The sequence below is a fragment of the Dasypus novemcinctus genome, chromosome 16, assembly GCF_030445035.2.
Source record: "Dasypus novemcinctus isolate mDasNov1 chromosome 16, mDasNov1.1.hap2, whole genome shotgun sequence".
Lineage (NCBI taxonomy): Eukaryota > Metazoa > Chordata > Mammalia > Cingulata > Dasypodidae > Dasypus > Dasypus novemcinctus.
Genome location: NC_080688.1, coordinates 75,539,337 through 75,548,734, shown reverse-complemented (window position 1 = coordinate 75,548,734; position 9,398 = coordinate 75,539,337). Strand labels below are relative to the sequence as shown.

Below are 9,398 nucleotides of genomic sequence, written 5' to 3'. Positions count from 1 at the left end.
AAGAGAGACGAAGGGGAGAGTCAAGGTGAAGTGCAGCAGAGACCAGGAACTGAGGTGGCACAGCTGACAGGGAACCTCTTTAAACATCAGAGGTCCCCAGGATCGGATCCTGGTGAATCCTAGAGGAAAAAAAATGAGAAGAGAAGACAAAAAGAGTAATCGATACGGAAGATCACACACTGAATAGACACAGACAGCAAAAACAGCAGGATGGAGGGGGGGGTGGGGATGTGTAAAATAAATAAATAAATAAATCTTTTTTTTTTTTTAAAGAAATACTTGTTGAACATTTGAGGGAGGGAGTGGATGAATGAAGGAGTGCCTGCCGGCATCCATAAATGAAGGGAGTCTGTTGTTAAAGAGCCAGTACCCCAAATTACCTAGGTGAAATCTCTATGGAAGAGAACTTTGGTCCCTGGTGGCTCAAAAGACTAAGGGCGAGCCTATCTGGGACCCCTTCAAGCATGAGAAAACTCACTCTGAGCCAGACCCTCACGTCTTTGAGAAGTTGTTATTTGCACATGAGTGTTATAAATGTAGACTCTGTGATGTGGAACAAATCCTATTGCTCATCAAGTCCAGTGCTTCGAAAACACAGTTGCTCAGTAGAAGCCCTTGGGAAGTGTTAGAGAAAACATCTGATTCCTGAGTCCTACCTTAGCGAACAAATCTCCAGGAGTGTATCTCAGGAACCTGTGCTTTTCTAAAGCTCCTCAGGGCAGGCTGCTGCAGCCAGCATGCATACACCAGCACCTGAGAACCTCTCATCTCATCAGATTCTTTCACCTTACAGATAGAGACAGAGGTATGCTGACTCCATAGCAGTTTCGATCACATGGATTTTTAAATAAGCAACTGTGATCATCTGCTTGGGACCAGAAAATATGGTGTGCTTTCAAAACAGCACATAATACAAATATGTTTGGGTTCACTGATGTGGAATTGAGACTTGATTAATAAGCCCTGACAGCACCGACTCCTTCTATTGTGATCAGAGCAAATATTAGATTGCTTGGTAGACTCAGCCAAGCTTCCTCCAGTAGACTCCAATAGACGCTTAGCCAGGTTGCCAAGTTCAACGCACCCCGACCCAGTACGGCTCATCTAAGTGCTGCCAGCCCCAGCGCAGTGCTGAGCCCCTCTCCCCGGGGGCTCTGCCCCGGAGGTTCCAGTTTGTCACCAGCAGTCAACGCCATCATCCTCTAACCCAAGCCTTCTCAACATGGCACTAGCAACATTTTTACCGGATAATTTGTTCTGTGGGGCTGTCCTGTACATTATAGAATATTTAGCAGCATCCCAGGCCCCTGCCCCGCAAAGGACAATCAAACATGTCTCCAGACATCGCCAAATCTTCCCAGGGGAGGCCAAATTGCCTCCAATTGGGAACTACTATAACCTTACTCATCTATCTTACAAAGAACTCAAAGGACCTGCAACACAATTTCAGGAATTTTCACTAGAGTCACACCCTCCTTGTCTTTGGTGATTAAAGGCTGCTACGTGGCTCTGCTAACCCGCGATCTGATCAGCCCCATTGTGTCTAGGACCCCAGTTAAGTGACAGGAGACCTACAGAGAAGAGGAACCAGAGTTCTTCAGGGAAGATGGAGCTGGTCTCACAGTTATTCCTCACAGTCCTGGTAAAGGTGTGGCCTCTGGACTTCCTAGGGTGGGTGAGCAGGTCTTACAGGATGAATCTATCCTAACATCTCAATCTCCCTAAGCCTTTAGATCCCCTGATCTATAGCATACCAGGGCAATTCTGGTATATCAGACTCAGGTAATGTTGGCCATCTTTTGGTCTACGTTTCAGCCAGTCACCTGAACAAACTGTTAAGAGTCCTTTTTGGGGGGGATGCGGACGTGGCTCAACTGATAAAGTCTACCATATGGGAGGGTCCAGGGTTCGATACCCAGGGCCTCCTGACCCTTGTGGTGAGCTGGCCCATGCACAGAGCTCCTGCGCACAAGGAGTGCCGTGCCACACAGGGGCGCCCCCGCGTGGGGGTGCCCCATGTGCAAGGAGAACTGCCCCATGTGAACAAAGCGCAGCCTAGCCAGGAGTGGCGCCACACACAAGGAGAGCTGACGCAGCAAGATGACGTAACAAAAAAGAGATGCAGTTTCCCGGTGCCACTGAGGGTGCTAGTGGACACGGAGAGCAGACGGGGGTGGGGAGGAAGGGGAGAGAAATAAATAAAATAAATTTTTAATTAAAAAAAAAAGTCCTTTTTAACCCCTCAGGCTATAAATTGAATCTAGAATCATCTCTGCTTAGTGGGTCCATATCAATAAAAATTCAGCCCAGTCCAACTTTATATCCCTTCCACTATTATCCCACCGCCTTATATCCATATTCCTCTGATTTCTATATAAATTGGAAAATTCATGCACTTTCTCATGGGTCACACTTTGTACTTCGCCTTTGGGGGCTTGTTGTGACTTTAGTTATAGGAATGGAAGGAAAGCAGGATGGTGAGGGTGGGTGATGAGAAGCTTTAGAAGTGTCTAATTACCTCAAGGCGTTCCATTGCAGTTTCATCTGAGAGACAGATTAATCTCTTCAGGTGGTGGTTGGATGGCAGAGTCCCCAGGCAGACTGGAGGTGGGGAGCTGCTACCTTAGGGCAGACTGAAGGTCAAGGAGTGTTTCCTTAGGGCAGACTGAAGGTCAAGGAGTGTTTCCTTAGGGCAGACTGGAGGTGGGGAAGCTGTTACCTCAGGGCAGACCATTACACGTTTATCTGGCAAAGACTCAGCAGAACCTAGGGTTTCAGTGCCCCCACTGCCATCATTATCAACCCATATGGTATTTGCTGGAGCAGCCTAGGAAACTAAAACATCATATAAAAGAATAAAATATCTAGGAATAAATTTAACCGAGGAGGCCAAATATGCATATAGGGAAAACTACAAAACACTGCTGTGACAAATCAAAGAAGTCCTACTGAATATTTTTAAGATGCCAGTACTACCCAAAACAACTGATAGATTCAACACAATCTTAATAAAATTTCCAGCAGTCTTTTTTTTTTCAGAAATGGAAAAGCCAATCATCCAATCCATACGAAATGGCAAATGGCCCCAAATAGTCAGACCGTCTTTATAAAGAACAAAGTTGGCTCCTTCTAGCACCCGGCCTGCCTTCCCTCCCTGTCCTCACCGCCGATTTCTTCTGTTTCAGACCGAGTCACCTTGTTGTCATTGCTGTGGAGATTCTCCCTGCAGTTGCTGCCGCGCGGCCACCACTGGGCTCAGTCGCCCTGACTCCTTCCCAGAGTCCCGTGTCTGATCCCACACAAGATGCCAGAGGATCTAGCAAAGCAGCTCGCAAGCTACAAAGCCCACCTCCTGCAAATTGAAGCTGCATTATCTGGAAATGGAGAAAATGAAGATTTGTAAAATTAAAAAAAAAAAATTTACAGGAAGTTACAGAACTCCCCAAAGACCTTCTTTCAATTCAATCTTCAGAAACTCTTGCAAGTTCAGACAGTTTTGCTTCTACTCAGCCCACTCATTAATGGCAAGTAGGAGACAAGCACATGGCAATCTGAAATGAAGATGGACAGTGTTACCAAGCCGAGATTGGGGTGATAGATGCAGACAAGGGCACCGCTGCAATCCCCTGGGCTGGCTGTGGGAGTGCTGAAGTGGCTCCACTATTGAACCTCAAGCCTGTAGAAGAAGGAAGCAAGGTCGAGGAGGACAGTGACAACGAACCCATGTCAAAAAAAGAAATGATTGTCCAGCAGTGCGAATATACAAAGAAGAAAGCTTTGAAAAGAGCCCAGAGAATAACAGACCTTGAGCAGGAGAGAGAGGAGCAGAAGGTAAAATGACAACTGTTCAACAACAGAGCCTATTCTAATAACAAAAAAGTCCAGGTGAAAAGGAGTATTTATGCTTCACCTGAAAGCGCAACTGGCAAAGTTGGAGTAGTAACTTGTGGGATTGTGGATAAACCTATACAGGCTCAAGATACCTCTAAATATGTCAGGCATTTGATACTTCAGTAATCAGAAAACCTGTTGGATTTCATCTCTGAAGGGCTTTACATTCACCTTTTTATCCTTATATTTTTCTAAAGGTAAATTGTTAGATGGATAAGGAAGATACCCTTGTCACGATTGTTTGACTTCAATAGACTGAAACTTGAAGAAATTGCTTTGAGAACTGCTATTCATTTACCTTTTTCCACTACAACCACCACAATTACCTCGAATTTTGTTAAATAAAGCAACTTTTCTAGATAGATGCTGCTTAAATACAGCACTTAGATGAATTGTTGATCTCCCTAGTATCAGGCCTCTATTTAACTGATAGTATATACTTTTTGTAAAGTCTTAGTGTGGAATTTTCAGATGCTTTGAACTTGTCACAAATTCTAGCAATTCACTGGAACATCAGGACAAAACATCAACTTGCTAACAAGATCATGTTTTTCTTACCTTCAACGTAAACCTAGCTGTTGTCCAATTAAGCCTAAATATAGGTGAATTTGTAAAAGCAGTTTGTTTTGCAGACTTTCCTTCAATAACTTGTTTCGTAAGCCTATTAGGCCATCTCTAAAATTGATCCAGCTCTTTTATTCTTTTCATTCAGGTTTAGTTTTGTGTAAGAAACCGTGTTTAAAAGTAGCTACCTTCTCCTTTTCCTTTTGGGATATTTATTTTCTTCTTGTGTTGATTTTTAATTTATGGTGGTGGTACCATTTTTTGGATGTGAAATGTTTATATGGGAAAACAAAAAGCTAATGTATAGGGAAGCAGATGTGGCTCAACTGATAGAGCATCCACCTACCATACAGGAGGATCAGGGTTTGAACCCAGGGCCTCCTGGCCTGTGTGGTGAGCTGGCCCACGTGCAGTGCTGCCGTGCTCAAGGAGTGCCAGGCCACACAGGGGTGTCCCCCACGTAGGGGAGTCCCACGCACAAGGAGTGTGCCCCACAAGGAGAGGTGGCTTGCACAAAAAAAGCACAGCCCACCCAGGAGTGGCATCACACACATGGAGAGCTGACACAGCAAGATGATGCAACAAAAAGAGATACAGATTCCCGGTGCCGCTGAGAATGCAAGCAGACACAGAGGAACACACAGTGAATGGACACAAGAGAGCCGACATGAGGGGGGAGGGTTGAAGGGCAGAGAAACAAGTTAAATCAATCTTAAAAAAAAAAAAAAGCTAATGTATAGCCCTGTATACAGTGTAGATACTAAGGAAGGCTAAATTAATGAACAAAATACTGAATGTTTTCGTTAAAAATTTCTTGTGCATTAATCTGACTATAATTTCCCTATATGTTATGTTCCTATAATTAAGTTTATAATTTTTGGTAATAGATCAAGTTGTTAGCATTTGTTGTTGTATGTGAATATCACCATTATCTTGAGTTGAGTTTAAACCAAATACATGCATAAAAAAGGATCTTCTGGGAAACAGATGTGGCTCAACCAATTGGGCTCCTGTCTACCATATCAGAGGTCCAGAGTTTGATGCTCGGGACCTCCTGGTGAGGGCAAGCTGGCCTACATGGAGTGCCGCCTTGTGTGGGAATGCTGCCCCATGTGGGAAAGCCACCCCACACTGGAGTGCCGGCTGACACAGAGAACTGGTGCAGCAAGATGACGCAACAAGAGACACAAAGGAGAAAAAATAAGAAGACATAGCAGAACAGGGAGCTGAGGTGGCGCAAGAGAGTAATTGCTTCTCTCCCACACTGCAAGGTCCCAGAATGGGTTCCCAGAGCTGCCTATGAGAATAGAAGCAGACACAGAGAATGGACACAGAGAGCTGACAACAGGGGAAGGGAAGGGGGAGAAATAAAATAAATCTTAAAAAAAAAAAAAGGATCTTCCTGTTAATAGAAGAAGGTGAGTTTTAGACTGTGTCTTAATTTCAGTTTTGTATGTTTAACTTTTATTAAATAAAGTGTTTTTAAAATCTAAAAAAAAAAGAGAACGGATTTGTAGGACTCACATTTCCTGTTTTCAAAACTTATTACACAGCTACAGTAATCAAAACAATTTGGGGGAGGCAGATTTGGCTCAACTGATAGAGCATCCACCTACCACATAGGAGGTCCATGGTTCAAACCCAGGGCCTCCTGGCCCATGTGGAGCTGGCCCATGTGCAGTGTTGATGCGCACAAGGAATGCCGTGCCACACAGGGGTGACCCCCATGTAGGGGAGCTCCACATGCAAGGAATGCTTCCCTCAAGGAGAGCTGCCTCACGCAAAAAAAGTGCAGCCCTCCCAGGAGTCACACCGCACACACAGAGAACTGATGCAGCAAGATGATGCAACAAAAAGAGTCTCAGATTCCCAGTGCCATTGACAAGAATGAAGGCAGACACAGAAGAACACACAGTGGATGGACACAGAGAGCAGACAATGGGGAGGAAGGGGAGAGAAATAAATAAAAATTTTAAAAAGTAAAAAGATAAAAAAAAAACAACAGTTTGGTACTGGTACAAAGACAAATAGACCTATGGAATAAAATTGAGAGTTCAGAAATAGACCATCACAGGTATGGTCAATTGATTTTTGACAAGGTTGCCACATCCACTTAATGGGGAAAGAACAGTTTCTTCAACAAATGATGCTGAAAAAACTGGATATCCATATGCAAAATAATTAAATTGTACCTCGACCTCACACCATATCCAAAATAAACAGAAATGGATCAACTACCTAAATATAATAGTTAAAACCATAAAACTCTTAAAGGAAAACACAGGGGGAATTCCACCCCAGCACCCACACATTCACACTGCTTCCAAGGGAGAAAGGCCTGTAGTAGAATGTGTAAAACCTTCATGTATATTAGACGATGAATTCTTAGACTCTATATCCAAAGCATGAGCAACAAAGGAAAAAATTGGATAAATTGGACATTATCAAAATTTTAAAAGTTTGTGCATCAAAGGACATTATCAAGAAAGTGCATCAAAAATTATCAAGAAAGATAAGATAGCCTATAAGAAAGGAAGAAAATAGTTGTAAATCATGTATCTGATAATGGTTTAATATCCAGAATATATAGAGAACCCCGACAACCCTACAACAAAAAGACAAATAACCCAATTTAAAAATGGGCAATGACTTGAATAGACATTTCTCAAAAGAAGATCTACAAATGGGACTCCCAGGACATGTGAAGTTCAGTGCTAAAACCAGGAAAGTCCCCGGCAGGCCGGGCTGAGTTGGTCACTTTACTCTAAGCCCATAGTTTGAGCCTGTCAACTTGAATTTCACTAGAAGGGATCTGTGTGGGCCATTTTGGGGAGAGCTTCTACATCAATATTTTTAGGGCTTTCATCTTGGGCCAGTCAGAATTCCCAAAGAAGCAACGTCCAGCCTCCTGCCTGGAAAGTAGAGACCTGTCTGTCAGTGTGTGGGAGCCTGAGCAAGGGGACTAGATATGGTGGTCACAGGGTCCCTTAACCTTTCTATTCTTAGTATAATGTCTGCATCATCAATGGTGCCTCACATCCCTCAGTCCAGAGGTCCTCGGTCTCCTCTGTCATCTCAGTGTGTCAGCCTTGCCCGCCCCCCTCATATTTACAAGGTGCTGCCACATGGCATCCTCTCACAAGGCTGAAGGTGGGGAAACAAGAGGACTTCCTCCTGGATGGCCCCTCCTCCCAGCATACTTCTCCTTACGCCTCCTCACGCCCACATAACTGGCTTATACCACATATGGCCCTTTCCCTAGGTTTGCACACATTGATACTGGAACTTCAGGGTCTATCAAGAGAAGGGACATGAATGTGGCACAGGCCAGCACAAGTGGCTGCCTCTCGGTGTTTAATAGCTCAGCAGTGATCTAAGCACCCCTGGACTTCTCAAGACTAAGGTTCTAAAGGCTTCTTACCCCTTCAAGCACCCAGGGCCTCTCACCTGTGAGCCTCCCTGGAGGGGAGACTCTACAACATGGAGCACAGCTGAGGCCTGGCTGAGAGTGGCCTGCCTATCTGTATGAAACCTCCTGGCAAGAACTTATCCAAAGGGAAAGGGGGGGAAGCGGACGTGCCTCAACTGATAGAGCGTCCGCCTACCACTTGGGAGGTCCAGGGTTCAAACCCAGGCCTCCTGACCCATGTGGTGAGCTTGCCCATGCGCAGTGCTGATGCGCTCAAGGAGTGCTGTGCCATGCAGGGGTGTCCCCCATGTAGGGGAGCTCCACATGTAAGGAGTGTGCCCCCAAAGAGAGCCGCCCCACACAAAAAAAGTGCAGCCTGCCCAGGAGTGGCGCCACACACACGGAGAGCTGACACAAGATGATGCAACAAAAAGACACAGATTCCTGGTGCCACTGACAAGAATGCAAGCAGACACAGAAGAACACACAGCAAATGGACACAGAGAGCAGACAATGGGGGGGGGGAATAAAAATAAATAAATAAATAAATCTTAAAAAAAACAAAACAAAGGGAAAGGGGCTTGATTGCATCACTGAATCAGCTAACATTCATTCAGTGGCTACCTACTGTGAACCAGTCACGGTGCTAAGGGCTGGAGACCCAGTGGTCAACCAGATAGATGTGAGGGGAAGCAATTGTCACTCAAGTCACTGTCCACAGATTCACACTGCTCCCAAGGGAGAAAGGCCTGTAGTAGAATGTGTAAAACCTTCATGGGCAGTCTCAGCTAAAGCATGATGAGCACCCAGCAGCACTGCTGCCAGCCTGAGTGAGAACGCACGGGTGCACGAGCAGGGGCAGAGGGAACTGACGTGCTTGAGGTGTTCGTGGAGGCCATTTGTGATCTGAATGGACACACTGGCCTGGACACATGGCCCAGAGACACTGCTGGACAAAGTGGCATGCTTAGGAGCCTGGAGTGGAGAGGCACTGGCGCCCACCGCGGCTCAGCAGTTCTGGCAATGGGGCCGGGGTGGGGGCAGATCTGAGCAGAGTCAGAGCCGTAGAGAGAAAAACAGCAGAAGCCAGGTATTTACCGGGCAAGTGAGGTGTCCCTGGAATCACCCCAAACAGTCAGGTGGCATTGAAGAGCAGCTCAAGTTCCTTTAGATCAGCGGGGGGTACTGGGACTTCTTTATCCCCACAGGTTAGGGTGTGTGGGAAACATGGATCTCAGAATTTAGAAGGAATTAGAAGAGGCTCCTGTTACTAGGTGCTTCATCTACTCTGAACCTGCTGCCTCTATCAATTAGTTTGATTCTATTATTAGAAGAAAACCAAAAACAAACAAGAAAACACAAAAAAGCAAAAACAAAAATAAAAAGCCCAAACCTATACAAAAGTAGAAAAGCAGTAAAGTGTGCTCCTGTGTACTCATTACCCAGTGCCCAAAATTAACACCACATGGCCTGTCTTAATTTTTGAGAGCAAATAACAGATTGACTATCATTCCATCCAGAAATATTTCATCAT

At 45.1% G+C, this 9,398-nt stretch overlaps 1 pseudogene; it reads left to right on the top strand.

The window, feature by feature from the left end:
- The first annotated feature begins 3,304 nt into the window (after positions 1-3,304).
- Positions 3,305-4,017, top strand: LOC101418033 (survival of motor neuron-related-splicing factor 30 pseudogene; annotated as a pseudogene).
- The last annotated feature ends 5,381 nt before the right edge of the window (positions 4,018-9,398 follow it).